The following is a 20345-nucleotide window of genomic DNA, read 5'->3' as shown; positions in this document are numbered from 1 at the left end:
GTATCAACATATATGAGCCTCCTCAACCACCCTCAGAAAACATAGGGGGTCAGGATACGTCTCCTGTACCCCCTTATACCCATTTCTCACATTGTTTTTCCTCCATCTTGTAATTTAATTAAATCGAAACACAAAATGGCGAATTCCCGTTTCGCTACCAGTTTGCGACCCGGTTCGCGAACCGGGAAGCGCTTCTACCGCGAAAAAATAATTTTTTTTTATTTGCCCCACGGGACCCTTTAATAACCCCAACATCATTCCTAGGGGGTCAAGAGGGGTCTACCTTGCCCCCTTTCATTAAATTCCCCCTTCGTTTTTCTCCTCCTCTTGTCTCTCGATCCTACCGAGAGACAAGATGGCGGCCGCACCGGACTGTTTAGAATGTTGACAGACACCGGAGAGCCAATCAGCTTCGCTTCGCAAAGCTCCGTTACGCGAAAAGTACGCGATCTGGAGCGCTATCCGGGACGCTGTCACAGATATATCGGTTTTTGAAAACGTTAATTTCTCAAAATCCACTGGAGCACATATATTGAGACCCAGCAAAGGCACATCGGGCTAACAGTCCCTACAATTTTGCCAAGTTTCGTGCAAATCCATTCAGCCGTTCGAGCTAAAAGTGAGGCCAAACGCCCTATGGAAAAATGAATGGGAAAAACGCGTTTTGGGACCCCCCTTTTTTCTCGCCCCCCCCCTTAACGGAACCCCCCCAAATTTTTAAGGGCTGCTCAGAAACAAAAAAGTCAATTTGATCATAATGCAAAACTTACAACATCCTTGTTTTCCACTGTATGTATATCTTAACGCATGAGAGCCAGACAACAATGTTACACACGAAATACCCACACATTTTATTGTTCCAAAGGCGATCACCTTATCATACATGCAAACCCGAAGCTAGCAGCACTACACCAATGACCAATCAAGAGATAGGATATTACAGGCTTCCACACAATATAACGAGAGTAGAGTTTATACAGAGGATCGATATTGAGATATCATTTATATACAACATCTCATATTTTATTAAGAGCAAGAGGAGAGTTACCATTTATGTCATCGTAGCGCGGCATTATTATAGGTTTCTACTTATGTCAACAGGTAGCGGACTATTCTAAGATGGAGCCCAACGAGAAATTGTAAACATGATGATAACAAAGATAGCCCGCTTTTCAATTTAACGGATTTGTCCCGTCGGGACGCGGAGTGACTTTAACATTTTTTATAATACATAACGAGGGTTAGGTCTGTTTAGAAGGACAAGATTGGTAAATTGTCCAAAAGGCAGAAACAGTTAAACTGAATCACCCAATAACCAAAAGGAACATAAGGTTAGGAGCGATCAGCGCGGACACAGCTAATTGTTGGTATGGGTACCATCAAAGTTCATAGGATCAAGACCACTTTAAGATGGCGCCCACGGAAAGAATAGAACACAGTGATATTAACAGATAGTCCGTTTTTGGTTATTAACTATGCGGAGTTGTCCCGAGGTCTTGCGGAGGGATTTTGAACTCATATATTTCCGACTCGTGCCGAAAAAAACACTCATTAGGTTGCGGTTTACTTTGAGGACGTTGGAAATCCTTGAAACAGGTATGATAATCGACGCTACGCTCTTTTGAGAAAAGTGAATTGGGCTATATTGTGTTTGGAAGAGCAATAGATGGTGATAATTTTTTTGTTCTGGTTTCTCTAGAAACAAGTTGAATACGCAAGATAAGGTAAATTCGGCTTTCTGCCGAGAGTTGCTTTAAGTCTATACTACATTAAAAACAGGCGCTAAGGTATTTTTTGTTTGTTGTTTCAGAAAAATTGTGGCACATAGATACAAGGTATGTTGGTCATCGAGTGGCTGGTTAAACATTGTTTAGATCACAATAAATAGGATCTAAAGGCATTCCCTGTTTGTTGTTTCAGAAACCTTTGGCACAATAGCAGAAGGTACGTTTGTTAACAAGTGGTCGGTTATTTAAGTAGATCCCCAGAGTAGATACGGTGTATTACAGAGAAGTTCATTTTGTTTTATACAGAAGCATTGTGTCCAAGTCGGAGCACAGCATTTATATGTTACACATCAGTAACACTAAGGTACGCCATTCAATATATCACAAACCACGAGAACCCCCTAATATCAAATAAGGCAACACACTTATACCATGTTCTTCTATTTTTATCTTTCTACAGAATTTCCCCTGATGAAGGCACTCCAATAGTGCCGAAATGCATTGGGCTCAACTATGAATATTGATTACATGTGTCATGTACCACATTGAAAATGTTGAAAATATGATGAAATATAACATGTAACGAAATAATGGATTTCATTGAAAAATGTTATGAATATGATGAATAACAGAACTAAAGTTTATATGGTGAAGTAAATATAAACACAAAATAAAACCAAAATACAAAATAAGAAATAAGATACATTGTTGGTTTAAATTGAGTTCAGATAAGTAAAGATAAAAAGGTGCGGCAGCACTAAGTGAACAGTGCGCGATTGGGTAGATACGCTTATCTACCATAACGAATCAGAAACAAAATGTGCCATTTTCCTGAAAATTTCAGCCGATTCCGTCCACAAACGCCAAAGTTATTAGACATAGAATTTTCAAAAGTTCCATAGAGAAAAAATCCTAACTATATATACCTACTGGCGACCGCCAGTAGGTAATATATATATATATATATATATATATATATATATATATATATATATATATATATACATATATATATATATTACCTACTGGCGGTCGCCAGTAGGTAGTTATAGTTAGGATTTTTTTCAATGTTAAATCTCAAAATTCTATTTGGAATAACTTTGGCGCCGGTTGACGAATCTGCCTGAAAATTTCCTCAGAATGGCCTCTTCGAGCTCCGGTCCTTCTCTGAAAGTTTGGGGGGGGGATTCGTCAAGCGGGGGCCGAGATAAAAGGGGGGTCCCAAAACGCGTTTTCCCCATGTTAATTTCTATAGGGCGGTCGACCTCACTTTTAGCCCGAATGGCTGAATGGAGTTCCACCAAACTTGGCAAAATTGTAGGGACTGGTAGCCCGATGTGCCTTTGCTATGTCAAGATATGTGCTCCAGTGGATTTTGAGTAATTTAGGTTCAAAAAAATATATATATCTATAAGCGCGCCCCGGTACGCGCACCGGGGAACGCACCGGGCACGCCACGCGACTTGCGCACGGAAAGCTGATTGGCTCACGGGTGTCTGTAAACATTCGAAACAGTCCGGAGCGGCCGCCATCTTGTGTCTCGGTAGGATCGAGACACAAGAGGTGACATAAAAAAGGGAGAAATGACTATAAGGGGGCAGGGTAGACCCCCTCCTGACCCCCTAGGTTTGATGTGGGGGCTAAAATAGGGTCCCACGGGGCATTTAAAAAAATATTTTTTTTTGATTTGCGCGGGAAGAGCGCCCGGTACGCGCACCGGGAAGCGCACCGGGGAGCGAAGCATGGGGAAAATCCAGGGCCTTATTTATGAAGGCCTTGCGACAGTTTTGTGCCACCTGTGCGTCACTTTTTGTGATGCACCAGCGGTGTAAAAAATGCGCCTCGTTGCGCTATATTTAAAAAGTGACGCATCTGGGTAGATGGGTCACTTTTTAAAACCCTGCGCCACATTATACCTGCGTCAGGTATAATGTATGTAGAGGGGGCGTTCCCCCGCAAAAAGCTTCGTAATAGTGACGCAGTGAAATCTATGAGATTTCACTGCGTCACTTTTAGGATGCTGTTGCGTCAAAATCTTGCGCCTGCCTCACAGCAGGCGTAAGACTGACGCAAGACCTTTCACATGTGAAATGACGCATTACTGGAGTTGCATCACTTTTGTGACACACTCCAGCAATGCGTCACTTTTGTGTTTACAGATACGTCAGAAATACTGACGTATCTGTAACTCCTTGCGACATTATTCGTCATACATTAAATATGACACATCTGGAATGTCGTAAGGAGTGCGCACAGAAAATGTTCCTTCACCTTTGGGGTAGGAGGCTCTTCATTGATGAAATCATTTTCTTCATCACTGCTAGATTCTCGGGCAGCCATGGTAAACCAAGAAAGATCCAGGAGCAAAAAACAGGTCTTTCAGTCACAAAAGTGAAAGAAGAAGTGAAGGAAATGGGTGGGGATTTCATTCTTTGTAAAAAAAACTGTTAGCAACCAATGAAAAGTGTTATTTTAAGGTCACATGACTTGACGCGCTGACGCTGCGCGCACCGGAGCGCTTCCGGGGGCGCATACGCGGCCCGAACGTAGGCGCTTCCGGGGCGCATACGCGGCGCGAACGTAGGCGCTTCCGGGGCGCATACGCGGCGCGAACGTAGGCGCTTCCGGGGCGCGTACGCGGCAGAACGTAGGCGCTTCCGGGTGCGCATATGCAGCGCGAACGTAGGCGCTTCCGGGGGCGCTTACGTTGCGCGCCGAAGTGACGTCTTCATAGTTTCACGGAAATGCAAAATCATTTTCATTTCCTTATAAAAAAAAACTGCTTTTATTTGTATGGTACGAAATGTTTTGCGTTATTATTAACTTTTCATTCATATTTTTTTCACAAACGAAAGTAGCGCTCTGGGTGCGCTTTCTGGAGAGCTTACCGGAGCGCGCACCCAGAGCGCCCCGGGAAAAAATGATAAACAAAAAACTTAAAAATGAATACTTACACAAAACAGCAAATTGTAAAAAAAAAACATAGGTTAGAAACTCGATATAGAAAGGAATTAGCATTTAAAAAACCTATGAAATTCACTGAAAAAACCATAGGTTTAACACCAGTTATAGTTAGGAATTAGCAGTTAAAAAACCTATGAAATTCACAGAAAAAAACAAAGGTTTCACACCAGTTATAGTTAGGAATTAGCATTTAAAAAACCTTGATGTCATGAGTGATGTCACTGACCATGTCATGAGTGATGTAATATGTGATGTCATCAGCAGTGCATTACACGCGCAAGTTATAGTGAGTCCAACTAACTATAACGTGGGAATTTCAATGGTTTTATGTCAGTAAAATTTCCAGCTAACTATAACTGGTGTGAAACCTATGGTTTTTTCAGTGAATTTGATAGGTTTTTTAAATGCTAATTCCTAACTATAACTGGTGTGAAACCTATGGTTTTTTCAGTGAATATATATATATATATATATATATATATATATATATATATATATATATATATATATATATATATATATATATTCATTTGAGATGTCATCAGTGATGTCACTGACCATGTCAGATCTAATATGTGACATCATCAGCAGTGCATTGCGGGTGCGCGAAATATAGTTAGTCCAACTAACTATATAGAAGCAATTTCAATGGTTTTGTATGAGTGAAATGTCCAGCAAACTATAACACCCCTAAAACTTTTTTTGAGTGAATTTCAAAGTTTTTTTTAAAGCTAATTCCTAACTATATAATGCCTGAAACCTATGGTTTTTTTCAGTGAATTTCAAAGTTTTTTTTTAAAATGCTAATTCCTAACTATATAAGGCCTGAAACCTATGGTTTTTTAAGTGAATTTGCAAGATTTTTTAAATGCTAATTCCTAACTATATAAGGCCTGAAACCTATAGTTTTTTTTAAGTGAATTTGCAAGGTTTTTTAAATGCTAATTCCTAACTATATAAGGCCTGAAACCTATGGTTTTTTAAATGAATTTGCAATGTTTTTTAAATGCTAATTCCTAACTATATATGGCCTGAAACCTATGGTTTTTTCAGTGAATTTGCAAGGTTTTTTAAATGCTAATTCCTAACGTACGCGCATCTATACGCGTACCGTGCACGTACCCCGCGATTTTTCATTTTTTTTTTGCTCTTGGGGATCCTTCTGAGACCCCCTGAGAAGGGGTAGGGGGTTGGGAGGTCTCTACCCTGCCCCCTTTTCATGTTTTCCACTCTTGTTTTGGGCTCTCTTGTGCCTCAGTTCTCCTGAGAAACAAGATGGTGGCCACCTCTTCCTGGTTTGGACAGTTTGGAATGTTGACAGTCGACTGCCAGCAAATCAGGATCGCTCTCGCGCACGTAACGGTACGCGCACGTACGCGTATGGTACGCGAACGGTACGCGTACAGTGCGCGAACGGTACGCGTACGGTGCGTGGACCCGTAAGCTCATATAGATATATATGTGGTTTTGAACCTAATTTTCATAAAAACTACTGGAGCAATTTTCACCAAACATAGCAAAGGCATATTTGCATACCAGTGCCTACAATTTTGCAAAGTTTGGCGTTATTCCGTTCAGCGGTTCGGGCTGTAGACTTGTCAGACCGTCCTATGGAAATTAACATGGGGAACACACGTTTTGGGACCCCCCTTTTTTTCTCAGCCCCCAATTCACGAATCCCCCTGAAACTTTCAGGGAAGGAGCGGAGCGCAGCGAGACCATTTTAAGGAAAATGACTCAATCGGCGCCAAAGTTATTCCCAATAGAGTGTTCGGAATTTCCTATGATAGCCAATCCTAACTATATATACCTACTGGCTATCGCCAGTAGGTTATATATATATATATATATATATATATATATATATATATATATATATATATATATATATATATATATATATATATATATATATATATATATATTCCAGGGAGATCCAATGTAGGCGCTGCACAAGAATCGAACAGCAAACACGGACACGGACCCAAAAGTAGGTGCAAGGATATTTTATTCCACGGTGTTCAAAATCATCATGACGCGTTTCGCGCTTCCACGAGTGCTTGATCACATGACACAGTTCTAACAGGACATTGGTTTAAATATTTTAAATCAAAGGGTCACATGTATACGCTTTCAATGGAAACAGAAGATTTTTTTGTAGATTTAAAGAAAAAAGCGCTACAAATACTTTATCTAAGCGTTTCCACAATACATAAATAGACATGTTGTATTCGTTCCATAGCTAAAAACATGTGCAAAATAGTAGTTCTGATAAATATGAATAAAAACCAAGTCCTGATAAAAAACGGTGAATAGTGCAAACAGTGTGTAACCATATACCAAATAAAGTGCATAATTTATAAATTATAAAAATAGCAGCGCTACAACTTTTACTGTTGTGGGCAGTAAATACCCCTTGCTTAGGCAATGGAGCCCCATTGCTCTAGAGACGTTTTTCTGCAAATAACAGTGTAAATACAGGGGTATTTAGTGTTTTTAGAACGTATGTGCAAAGACAAAGCAACCTAGGATGGAAATAGTTGCAACAAAATCGAAATAGCGGTATGAATACCAGAGAGTGACCTACTTTGTTTTGCAGAATCTCTCCGTTTTCTCTGATAACGGGAGTATGTGTTTAGAAGTCACGGTATGAATATCCAACATAGAGGGACGTAAACAAGGGCAAGGGTAGCTCACCTCTGGTACACTATAGTAACACTTTTTTTCAAAGATGAATGTATACGACAGTCCATATTCAGGTTTTGACTGTTGTATTCTTATATCAACACAGTACAATCCACACATAATGCATATCAGAATAAAATTGAGCCAACAGGACCTCATAAAAGTGCCAATTAATAAAAACCTTTAAAATTGGTTATATAAAGGCTAAAAAAAATGAAATCCATTGTTGAAATAAATATGCATAGTATAAATAGAAAATTTAAATAAATATACATCAAATGTTAGTTAATAAATATTTACCTAAAAATGTACCGCTAAAAAAAGTATTAAATTCAAAGTGTTTTTCCCTGTTGGTATTGTTGTTATAACCATTTTCCCATTTTATAGTCAGTTACAGTCCAATGAACTCATTAAGGGAGGTGACCCATTATAAGCATGTGTATAAATCCTCCGTTATATTTAATCCAGAGGGGTGCTTAGTGTTAAGATCAAGTATGTAACGGGTCTCTAGGGGACGCAATTTTTCCTCCCTATTGCCCCCACGTCGACTTGCCGGGACACAATCTATCACAAAATATTTCAAATCTTGACTCTTGGAGTTGTGTTTCGTCTTGAAATGTCTTGCCACCGGGTAGGTATTATCTTATTATTATTATTATTATTATATTTAATTTTATAGAGCGCACAGCTACCCTGAGGTTTCCCAGCGCTAAACCAATAAGGAGAGTGTACAGTAGCAGAAATTAAAGATCAAAGAGCCACGTTTTGACATCCCTTCTGAATTTTAGATAGTTGGATTCCGTCCGAAGGGAAAGAGGAAGAGAATTCCACAGGGATGGGGCCAGAAAAGCAAAAGATCGACCTCCCATTCTAGCTCTTTTCGTCCTGGGGATCCGAAGTTTATGTTGGCTAGATGAACGGAGAGTGCGGGAAGGAAGGTACGGATGAATAAGAGATTTCAAATACTGGGGGGCTTTGCCAGTGTTAATTTTGTGTACAAAACAAAGAGCCTTGAATTTGCATCGATTGTCAATGTTTAGCCAGTGAAGACTACGACGGTGCAAGGAAGTGGAGGAATTGTAGGGTAGGTTACAAAGGAGACGGACTGCCATGTTCTGAACCGTTTGTAGTTTTCGAATGACCTCTTTGCCCGCACCCAGGAAGAGAACATTGCCATAGTCGAGGCGAGATGTTATTAGCGCCTGGACTACGGTTTTCTGGGTTTCAAGAGGAAGCATCCAGGTGATTTTCCTCAACCATTTGAGGATAGTTGTGCAAATGGAGGAGACTCTCACGGCATGTTGTCTCATGGACAGCTGATCATCGAATATTATTCCCAGGTTACGAGCAGTTTTCGAAGGGTTGGGAGAGGTGCCCATTTGAACAGGCCAGTGGGAGGGTCCCCATAAGGCAGGATTGTTGCCAAATAGGAGGAGTTCCGTTTTCCCTCCATTCAGTTTTAACTTGTTATTGTACATCCAAGACGCAATATTATTGAGTCCGAGACAGAGGGACGATGTGGTGGAAAGATGACTGGTGGAGAGGGAAAAAATAATCTGTGTGTCATCTGCATATGAGAATATAGAGAGCCCTGCCTGCTCTGCAATATCCGCTAAGGGTCGAACATATAAATTAAAAAGAAGGGGGCTTAGGATAGAGCCTTGTGGGACACCATATGCAGATGTATGAATTTTTGACATAGATGTAGCCGAAAAGACTTGAAATGTCCGATCGGACAGAAAACTAATGAGCCATTCAAGGGCAGAGTGAGAGATGCCAGATGTTCTTAAAGTGTTAATCAGAATGGGATGGGAGACCGTATCAAATGCGGCACTTAAATCTAGTAGGATAAGTGCCACGGTCTCCCCTCTGTCAACCAGATGACGAATGGTTTCAGAGACTCCCAGCAAAGTGGATTCTGTGGAAAAACCAGAACGAAAACCAGATTGTGAGGGATGTAGAACGCTGTGAGATTCAATATGGCTGGTAAGTTGCATATTTATATGTTTTTCCAGGATCTTGGAATAGACAGGAAGCAGAGAAATTGGTCGGAAATTAGCAGAAATACTAGGATCAGCATTGGCCTTTTTTGAGCAATGGTACAACCATCGCATGTTTCCAGGAACTAGGGACCTTAGCCTCCCTAAGAGAAGTATTTAATAGATCCACTATGAGTTTTAGGGAGGGTGGGTCAAGGGTAAGCAAGATTTGAGGAGGGAAGGGATCAAGAGGGGAACCAGATTTAATGCTTTTCACTAAATTAAGTAGTGTGGAAGGAGTAAGTGGATCCCAGACCTTAATCTCCGCCCCTTCCAGCTGAGAGAAGTCTGCGGCCATAGAAGCAGAAGGTTCAGAAACTGGACAAGCATTAGATGGACCAAAGTTGGAGTATATACTCTCGATTTTGGAGACAAAGAAGTCTGCTAAGGAATCACATTGTGATTTATCCAAACAAGGGGCCTTGGGTTGACTGGTGGCACCCGAGATTTCCTGCACTACCTTGAACAAGGCTTTAGGACGATTTTGAGCGTTCAGGATGGATGAATTAACATATTCTGTTCTGGCAGTTTTGCAGAGAGAATGGTATTTAGTTAGAGCAGCTTTATAGTGTAGTTTAGCTTGAGGGTCGTAATCTGAGCGCCATTTCCGCTCAAGATGTTTGCAGCTGGTTTTTTCTTTTTTTAGTTGATCATTGAACCAAGGGGCCGGAGGATGATGTATATTAAATGTCTGCTTACGAAGTGGGAGACAGATGTCTACAGCAGATGTGAGCCAGTGCTGAATGACGTCCACTTGATTAATGCTACTGATCTCAGTGAGTGGTATAGAGTTAGACAAAGTAGAGTTGAATTTACTGGAATCTAATTTCTTCCAGTTGCGGGTCATTCTAGGTTTAGGGGCGATAGCTAGGTCATTAAAGGAGTGCGCAAATGAAATGGAAAATTCTAGTACAAAGTGGTCCGACCACGGGACGGGTAAGGGGAGCTTACAGGATACTGCATCCAAATTAGATAGAATAGGGTCGAGCAGATTGCCCGCCTTGTGGGTAGGTTCAGAGTTGTGTAGGGTAATATTCATGGCCGCTAAGTCAGACAGTAAGTTAGAGCTAATTGGGCATGTGGCATCGTTAAAATGAATGTTTAGATCACCAACAATGAGGAAGTTGGTTGACACCAGTAGTAAAGGAGCTAAACATTCTGGTAAAGATGTAGCCCACGAAGAGGCATTGCCAGGGGGGCGATAAATCAAAACGCCTGTAAGTGTGAGATTGGGGGATAGCAGCAATTTAAACAGCCCAGCCTCACAATTAGAGATCGCGATATCCTCCCATTTACAGGAGAGAGTTCTTTTAAAAATAATGGCTATTCCCCCTCCCTCCTTGCCCTTTCTGTTACTGGCCAGGAGGGTGTAATTATCTGGAAGAGCGATTGCAATATCAGGGCCAGAGTGGTCCGTTAGCCAGGTTTCCGTGAGGAACAGGGCATCAGGTTGGGAGGAACAGAGAAGGTCAAAAACATCTCTACTATGCTTAGGGAGGGACCTGCAATTCAGACTAATAAAGTTAAAAATTTGTGAGGAGAGTTTAGGTTTTGATTTGCATAAGAAATCGGAAGCCGAAATGTCTAGTGTTGATGGGAGAGCAGTAAGAGATAACAAACACTCTGGGCAGATCAGGGGCGTGTGCTGAGGAGAGAAGGAGGTATCATTAGTGCAATGTGGAGTCCTAAGGGCCAGGAGAGTATGTTTTGAATAGGTTCGCCTGGAGTCAGTATTAGGTGAAGCATAAGGACTGGCCCTGGGCCGTGTACAGGCGCGGACGGGCGCAGACGGGCAGGACTCTGGCACGACTCCGGCGCGCCACCGTCGCGCCCGCTGCGCACGTCCGCTGCGCGTCGTCCAGCACATCGGTTAAGTAGGAAGGCGGCGGTCGGATGACTAGACCGCACACCCCTGCTTCCGCCGGAAGTGATTAGGGATAGGAAGACCTCCCTCCACATCTTGATTACAAACTGCTCGTAGATGTTGTAAAATCCTTTTGTGTACGAGGAGTTTTGTACTTCCCACGTAGAGCAAATTGCAAGGACAAGACAAGACGTATATGGCAAACTCCGTTTTACACGTGAGTACTTTGTCTATTTTGTGTTCTTTTAGGTCGAATGGTGAGGTGTAACTGGTCTGATTCACTGCCTGCTGGCAAGCCTTACATACTTTACAATTAAAGAAGCCAGCATGGGTCTGGAACCAGTTAGTAGATTCTAGAACTTCAGGACTGGTTTTGACCAATTCATCCTTCATAGATTGCCCTCTACAGAATGTAAACAAAGGCCTTTTGGGAAGACTTTTCCCTATTACAGGGTCACTTAGAACTAGAGGCCAGTTTTTCTGGATAATTGACTCTATCTTTTTATGCTGGGTGTTGTACTGCATAATAATTCTAAATTCTGTTTTGGCTTCTGGGCTGTTGCCTGTGGGTGATATTGCATCTGACGCCCCATTTAGGAGAGCCATTCTGTGTTTCTGTCCTGATTTGTCTATAGCTGCATTGACGACAATCTCTGAGTAGCCTCTCTCCATAAATCTCATTTTGCTTTCCTGTTGGGCCTTCCTCAAGTCCTCCTCCCTACTGTGCATGCGCTTAAGTCTTAACATCTCCCCATAGGGGATACTGTTAATGAGATGTTTCGCATGTGCACTACTGGCATGTAGGGTGGAGTTACCCGCAGTTGATTTGCGGTGGAGCTTAGTTTCTATTCTGTCATGGTCAATGAAGACTTCTGTGTCCAGGAAGGTAACAGAGGTTTTGCTGATAGTGGCTGTAAATTGTAAATTTAAATTGTTAGTGTTAATTGCTGCCACAAACTCCTCAGCTGAGTCTTGACTCCCCCTCCAGATCACAAATAAATCATCTATGTATCGTAACCAAGTTACCACATGTGTTTCCATAGATTCTGCGTGTTCAACCATGAGGACCAGCTCCTCCCACCAGCCCATGTGAAGACATGCGTAGCTGGGGGAGAAACTGGCCCCCATGGCAACACCTTGCAACTGTCTGTACATTAGATTGGTAAATACAAAGACATTGTTATTGAGACAGAAGTCAACCCTATTAACCAGCATGCATCTATGTTTGGTCATATTAGACAGAGATTTCTGAAGATAAAAGTCAAGGGCTCTTAGACCGTCTGTGTGTACAATACTCGTATATAGTGAGCAGACATCCAGTGCTATTAGCAGAAAATCTTCTTGCCAAACAATGTCTTTTATCTTGTACAAAAAATCGCTGGTGTCACTTACGTAGGAAGGTAGTTCTTTTACTAATCCTTGAAGGAAGAAGTCCACGTATTGTGACATATGTTCCAAACAGCCATTCCTGGCTGAGATTATTGGACGTCCGGGGGGATTTTCTCTGTCTTTATGCAATTTTGGCAAAAAGTATATGGTTGGCACCACAGGATAATCGTTTTTCAAGAATTTATATTCCTCTTTGGAGATTAAACCGTCCGATTTCCATTTTAAAAGTTTTCTTTCACAAGTGGCATACATTAGTATATATATATATCCACATAGAAAAAGGCTCCTGCCGGGATACTGGGACCCTAGAGGGGTGGCGTACACTCCGGCGGAGCGTGCCGGTAATCTCAATCCAAACTTTTCCCAAACAAAGTTAGTACGCTCTCAGGAAATGAGTCCAAAAGCACGGTTCAGTTGAAACACAACGCGTTTCGCCTTGCAGCTTGTTCACGTGTAGACACGTGAACAAGCTGCAAGGCGAAACGCGTTGTGTGGATTAAACCTGTGTTTCAGCTGAACCGTGCTTTTGGACTCATTTCCTGAGAGCGAACTAACTTTGTTTGGGAAAAGTTTGGATATGTATATATATATATATATATATATATATATATATATATATATATATATATATATATATATATATATATATATATGAACAAAATCTTCTAACAGCACACTCCCGCTGTGGAAAAGAAGACACGGACCCAAAGACTGCAGTGAAGGAGATTTATTAAAACCTCACAGGTTACGCGTTTCGAGCAACTTGTGCTCTTGGTCACACACCGCGCACCTGGTCAGCAACAAATTTATACACATTTTTTTAACGTGATGCTCCACCTCTTCTGTGAGTCACATGGTGTATAAACATAAAAAACACACTCTTGTAGTTTTTATCTACGTGCACACCACTAACAAAATATAAAAATAGTGAGTAGGGCACTAAAACAAAATAGCTGCATGAATGCAAGAACTTTGATATACAACATAATGTACATAAGTAATATGAGGTCCTGGATCTGATAGATGGAGAAAACAAGTTAATCTAATTTGGGTTCAATGAAGTATTTACATGTAAAAAAAAATATATATATATATAAATATACTATCTATATATATTATTTTGTACAAATATCAAAAATATGTATATATATACACATCATCTGTCTATTTACAATCCTATATACATATTTACAAATGAAAACTCCATATATCACTGCATTGACAATCAGGACCTTTCCTAGAATCAATGATCCATAAGAAAATGAATTAATCATGACTAGGGTAATGTACATTACAAGTGCCTTAACTCATAAACCACTACCTACAGTGATTCCTACCAAAAGGAATTATTTATAGTGAAAAACAAAAGAAGAAAAAGAATCCTAGTTGATTATAATCACTCAACAATCAACATTATTTACAGTAAAGTTTGTACAGGGAGATAATTACTTACAGGGAGCTTTTCAAATCAAGAACCATATAATTATAGAATCTTAAATGAAATTCTGCTGGGTGCACATCAGCGCAGTAAGGATTTTCTTAACAAGTGCCAATTCAGAGTTCAGCAGGACCTTGAGAAGAAAATGAAAGACCACATGTGAATACCCTCAAGTTCTTGAGGAAAGAATATATAAACAGATAAACAGGTACATGATGGTAAAATGCACACTCACAACAAATGATGTAAATCCTCAGTGGTGTTTAACCCGTTCGGGTATTTGCTGTCTAGTAGTATTATATACTCGGTTTCTTTTTTCCTCAGCAATCTTTCTCTGTCGCCACCTCTGGCGAGGGGCGCTACCACATCAATGACATAGTAAGATAGATTAGACAAGTCATTGTTATGTGTGGACTTGAAGTGGCGTGCCACCGGGTAAGTACTGTCACTGTTGACTATCGCTCGTAAGTGCTGCAAGATCCTGACATATATTGCGAACTCACTATGACAGTTGTAATAACCCTGGATAGCTTTCCTGATGGAACTGAACGGTGTAAGATAGTGCGAGGTGTTAACACCGAATTTGCACGCCCTGCAAGAGGAACATTTAAAGAAACCTTTCTGTTTGAGCCAGGCACTGCCACTGCCCAGCTCAGGGCTATTCTTAACTAGACAGTTATGCATACTGGGTGCCCTTTTATAGGTTATAGTCGGGGCACTGGGGAGCATATCACTCAAAAGACTGTCTGTCTGGAGGATGGGCCAGTGCTTCCTAACAATGGACCTTATTTGTCTCTCCTGTTTGCTGAATGTTAGAATTAGGCGAGGGGCAGAATTGTCAGACTCTAAGTCTTCACTTTCAGATGTAAAAAGTGCTTCCCTAGGTTTGTCTCGGCAACGTCTAAGGGCACTATTCAGAGTATTTTCTTTATAGCCTCTCGCTCTAAGTCTGTTGATGGTATTTTGAGCCTCCTGCTCAAATATTTCTGGAGTGCTGCTAATTCTTTTTACACGCAGCAACTCGCCGTATGGAATATTTGCAATTACGTGCTGTGGATGTTTGCTACTGGCGTGCAGTATACTATTGCCAGCCGTAGGTTTACGATATAATGATGTGATAATGGTATTCCTGTCAATGGTTACATGGACGACAAGGAAATCTGCTTGAACCTTGCTAATGTTGGCCGTAAAGAAAAGATTGTCATTGTTTTCATTAAGCTCTTAGACCGTCTGTGTGTACAATACTCGTATATAGTGAGCAGACATCCAGTGCTATTAGCAGAAAATCTTCTTGCCAAACAATGTCTTTTATCTTGTACAAAAAATCGCTGGTGTCACTTACGTAGGAAGGTAGTTCTTTTACTAATCCTTGAAGGAAGAAGTCCACGTATTGTGACATATGTTCCAAACAGCCATTCCTGGCTGAGATTATTGGACGTCCGGGGGGATTTTCTCTGTCTTTATGCAATTTTGGCAAAAAGTATATGGTTGGCACCACAGGATAATCGTTTTTCAAGAATTTATATTCCTCTTTGGAGATTAAACCGTCCGATTTCCATTTTAAAAGTTTTCTTTCACAAGTGGCATACATTAGTATATATATATATATCCACATAGAAAAAGGCTCCTGCCGGGATACTGGGACCCTAGAGGGGTGGCGTACACTCCGGCGGAGCGTGCCGGTAATCTCAATCCAAACTTTTCCCAAACAAAGTTAGTACGCTCTCAGGAAATGAGTCCAAAAGCACGGTTCAGTTGAAACACAACGCGTTTCGCCTTGCAGCTTGTTCACGTGTAGACACGTGAACAAGCTGCAAGGCGAAACACGTTGTGTGGATTAAACCTGTGTTTCAGCTGAACCGTGCTTTTGGACTCATTTCCTGAGAGCGAACTAACTTTGTTTGGGAAAAGTTTGGATATGTATATATATATATATATATATATATATATATATATATATATATATATATATATATATATATATATATATATATATATATATATATATATATATATATATATATTTTTTTTTTTTAAACAATGAACTAAAATTGAGCAAATGTAAATGCTTTATTTATGGTTTGAATCATGTTTTCCACTGTGAATGTGTATATGATTAACAAAATGAATTATAACGTTAATGGTTTTTAAATGAGCACTATGCACTTTTACACAATCACCACGTATAAGCATTGGCTAATGTGATATATGCATGTTACAACATGGCGCCCACTACATTCAGAGAAAAATTGTCCTTTCTCTATTTCTATTGTTAATGCAAATGGACCAATGACTTTAAAATGGTGGTTTTAATTTATTCACAAACGTTGCACTGACGAAGCCTGCAAAGGCGAAACGCGTCTGCGAGGGGTGAGGGGGGTTCTGGTGATTAAAAATTTTGCAAACGGATACCAGTGTGCTGGCCCCTTCTTCCTTCTGAAAACCGCATGGTACCAGGAGTTGTGTAGTTGTATATTGCGCTTCACCAGCGCTGAGGGCTTCGGCACCCGTGGAGTTGAGGAGCGACGGCGGTGATTGGAAACTGTGCTTCAAACGACTATGACCGTTGGCCCCGGGGAGAGATGAGCAGAGAATCCGCGTAAACATCGGGACAAGTACAGCAGTGTATGGGCTTAGCTGCACACGCAAAGCGGGAACGCGCAAGCAAGCGGGATCACACAAGCTTACCGACTCAAGACGGAGACACGCCAGCTGGCGCTGACGGAGACCCGGAATCGAGCGGCAAGGCGGGTGAGTGAACGCCGATGCAACTGCCCGAAATTTATGCTCAGCCCCATCCACGAAGGTTCCGAGTGAAATCGCCAGACCCCTAACTGTAGTGACTTAGTCACCACCCCTGCAATTTGTTTATACATTCTGTAAAAAGTGGATTAGTGCTAAAGGACATGTCGAATGAGGATGGTATCTTGGGGGAAAGAGAGTCAGCCGCAAACTTTATGTTTAGAAGCGCAGCCACTCGACAAACCCAGTCAAATAAAACAGCCACACCGGCTGTCCCCGGAAGTACGTTAAAAACACTATTTTCAAAGCTTGAAAAAATTCAAGAAAGAGAAATCCGAAAATGGTGGGAAGCGACTTCACTGGAGAGGTATATTGACTGTGGGAGAATACCAAGGGGACTACGCATCTACACCGTTCCATCTTATGAAAATCCTGATCCTGCCTTGCTTAAGGACTGGGCAGAGTATACGGCCGAATCAGCCAAGGGAATGGTAAGAATACTTATAAAGTATGCTTGGAGTGACAGAGAGAAATGTCTCCAGGAAATAAAAGATATTGAAGAACTAATATCTAAAGAAAATGACTCTAAGGAAAAAGAAGATCTAAGAGATACCATGATGAAAAGGATCAAGAATTACGAACTGACTATTCGAAAAGGCAAACAAACCAAATTCCTCAGAGACGAGCAAGACTACCTCACAGGGAGGGTTTTAACATTCGCAAAAAAATTCGAGGCCACGAGGAAGCGCCTGGCACAGACGAATACTAAACCAACCGAAGACGAAACTGAGGAGTCGGAAGTCTCAGAAGGAGAACAAGTAGAAAGTAACACAGAGAGAAATGAGCCAACTGGAGATCCTTTTTTCGACGAATTCGAAGTCATAAAAGAGACCCGTCTTCGCCCCCAATTACGGAACCACCCACCAGCACCCCAACTAAAACAAAGAGGAGGACGCGGAGGGGCAAGAGGGGCAAGAGGTGGTGGACAGCAAGCAACAGCATCCCCAAGAGTGACCAGGAGCGGATTGAACCGCAAGAAACAAGGGATGAACAAGACAACAACATCATAAACCTTTCGAAAAGAGTGTTAACGGAAGAAGAGTCCATCATCCTCAAGAAAGGTTTAAGCTTCTGTCCAGCCAGTGACTATGACCCAGTGAAAACACGGATTGATCTTTTTAAATATACGCGAGAAACTGAAATTCAAAAAAATCTTTCTCCAAAAATCTGAGAATGAAACACTAACTAGCAATTTCACCGTTTCCCCAATGGATCCTAACAGAACTTTATCCTGTGAAGAACTAGCAGAAACCTTACTGGGACCAACACAAGAACTCATGTCGAATGAGAACATGGATGTGACACAATCACAACATAATATAGAACAGAAACGTGATCCTAGTCACTGGAAGAACAAATCCAAAAAATTACCAATCTCCAGTTACGATGCAATAGATCTCTTCAATGAGGCAGTCCTAGAAGATCTTGACAAAGTTGCATCTGCCACAAAAGAACAGATAAATCATAAATCTTCTAATATCACTAAAGGAGAATGGCAAGCGATCAGAGCACTTAAGGAGGACACCAGTATCGAAATAAAACCTTCTGACAAAGGAGGGAATATTGTCATTTTCGAACGAGAAGACTACCGAACAGAGGCTTTAAAACAACTGAAAGATAGAGAATGCTATACTCCAATAAAAAGAACTGAGTACAACAAGAGCATTTTGGCCTTTCATAATATGTTGGATGACTGGCAGAAAGAAGGCATGATATCTATGGACGAATACCTCTTTCTGAAATGCGAGGCACCAGTATTACCAACATTTTATCACCTGCCTAAGGTGCATAAACATCCGACTAAGCCTCCTGGACGCCCTATTGTGTCCTCAATAGGGAGTCTTCTTGAAAATACCTCCAGATTTATCGATTCTTACTTAGCACCCTTTGTCAAAGACCTTCCATCTTATTTGAAGGACACTCAGAACTTTCTTAATGTCATGGACAATGTTACATGGGACTCAGAAATGTTATTAATTACCTTAGACGTGGTTAACCTGTACACCTCGATTGACCATGAACAGGGTTTGAGTGCGATCAAGTGGTTTTTAGATCAGAAGCCGTCACATTTCAAAAGTCACAGCAACATGATCATGTCAATGACCAGATTTTGTTTGTTTAATAACATCTTTATTTTTGATGGTACTCTATACAATCAGAGAAGAGGAACTTCGATGGGCTCGTGCTTCTCCCCCAGCTACGCGAATTTATTCGTGGGCTGGTGGGAGAAGCACGAAGCCTGGAGTGACTCTAACCAGATATGGACTGATAAAATACTTATGTGGACAAGGTATATTGACGACCTTTTTATAATCTGGCAAGGGGATCGTCAATCTGCGGAAGAGTATATCAAGATACTGAACAACAATACGCTCAATCTCAAATTCACCAGCACCATAAGTGCCACTAATATAAACTACCTGGACCTAGAAATGTATGTGTTTAATAATACTCTCCACACACGCCTGTACAGGAAACCGACAGCAGGCAATGCGGTCCTGCATGCCAAGTCATACCATCCCAAAAGCTTGGTTAGAAATGTGCCTTATGGGGAAACACTGCGCCTGAAGAGAAACTGCTCTCTGGAGAAAGATTTTAAAATAGCAGAGAGAGAGGCCAATAAGAGATTTGAGCGTAGAGGTTATAACATCAATACCTTAAAACAAGCCAGTGCCATAACCTCTGGAATCAACAGGAGGGATCTCCTGATTCCTAAAATTAAAACGGAGGCTCCCGAAGAAGTACGGATGATTACAGAATTTAGTACCAAATCGGGGGAAATAGTTAAGATTTTCCAGAAACACTGGCACATACTCGCTGCAGATAAAACCCTAAAGAAAGATCTGCCAAAAAGACCGCCAATAACCTATAGGAGATGTCCCTCCTTGGCAGATCATTTGGTCCACAGCCATTTTAAATCTCAGATTAGAGCCATCAAAATATCACAGTCAGTGGGGTTTTTCCCTTGTCTTAAATGTAAGGCATGTAAATTCAGCTGTAAAACAACAGAATACCCAAATCGCACAGGTGACAAGAAACCGAACATTAAGATCAAACAGTTGCTAAACTGCAACTCAGAATACACGGTGTATTGTCTCACCTGTCCATGTAAGCTGCGTTACATCGGCAGCACAATAAAACCGGTCAAACTCAGAGTTCTCGAACACATGCGGGCTATTACCAATAACGATAGATCCTATCCAGTAGCCCGCCACTTTGCACAAGAACATCAGAGCAAATGGGAGAAACTGAGTTTTTACTGTATAGATCAGGTCCCCAAACTGGAACGAGGAGGAGATAGAGACAAGTCTCTTAGGATCCTAGAATCCAAACATATTATTGGCCTCAAAACTACCACACCTTGGGGACTTAATAACAACGAGGAACTTTGGGTACACCTGTAGATAGCTGCAATAATGGGGAGACAAAGTGGACTT

Source organism: Lissotriton vulgaris, chromosome 9 (genome assembly GCF_964263255.1).
Source record: "Lissotriton vulgaris chromosome 9, aLisVul1.2, whole genome shotgun sequence".
In the NCBI taxonomy this organism is placed as follows: domain Eukaryota; kingdom Metazoa; phylum Chordata; class Amphibia; order Caudata; family Salamandridae; genus Lissotriton; species Lissotriton vulgaris.
The sequence above is the reverse complement of the archived record's forward strand: the minus strand, read 5'-3'. Positions refer to the sequence as shown.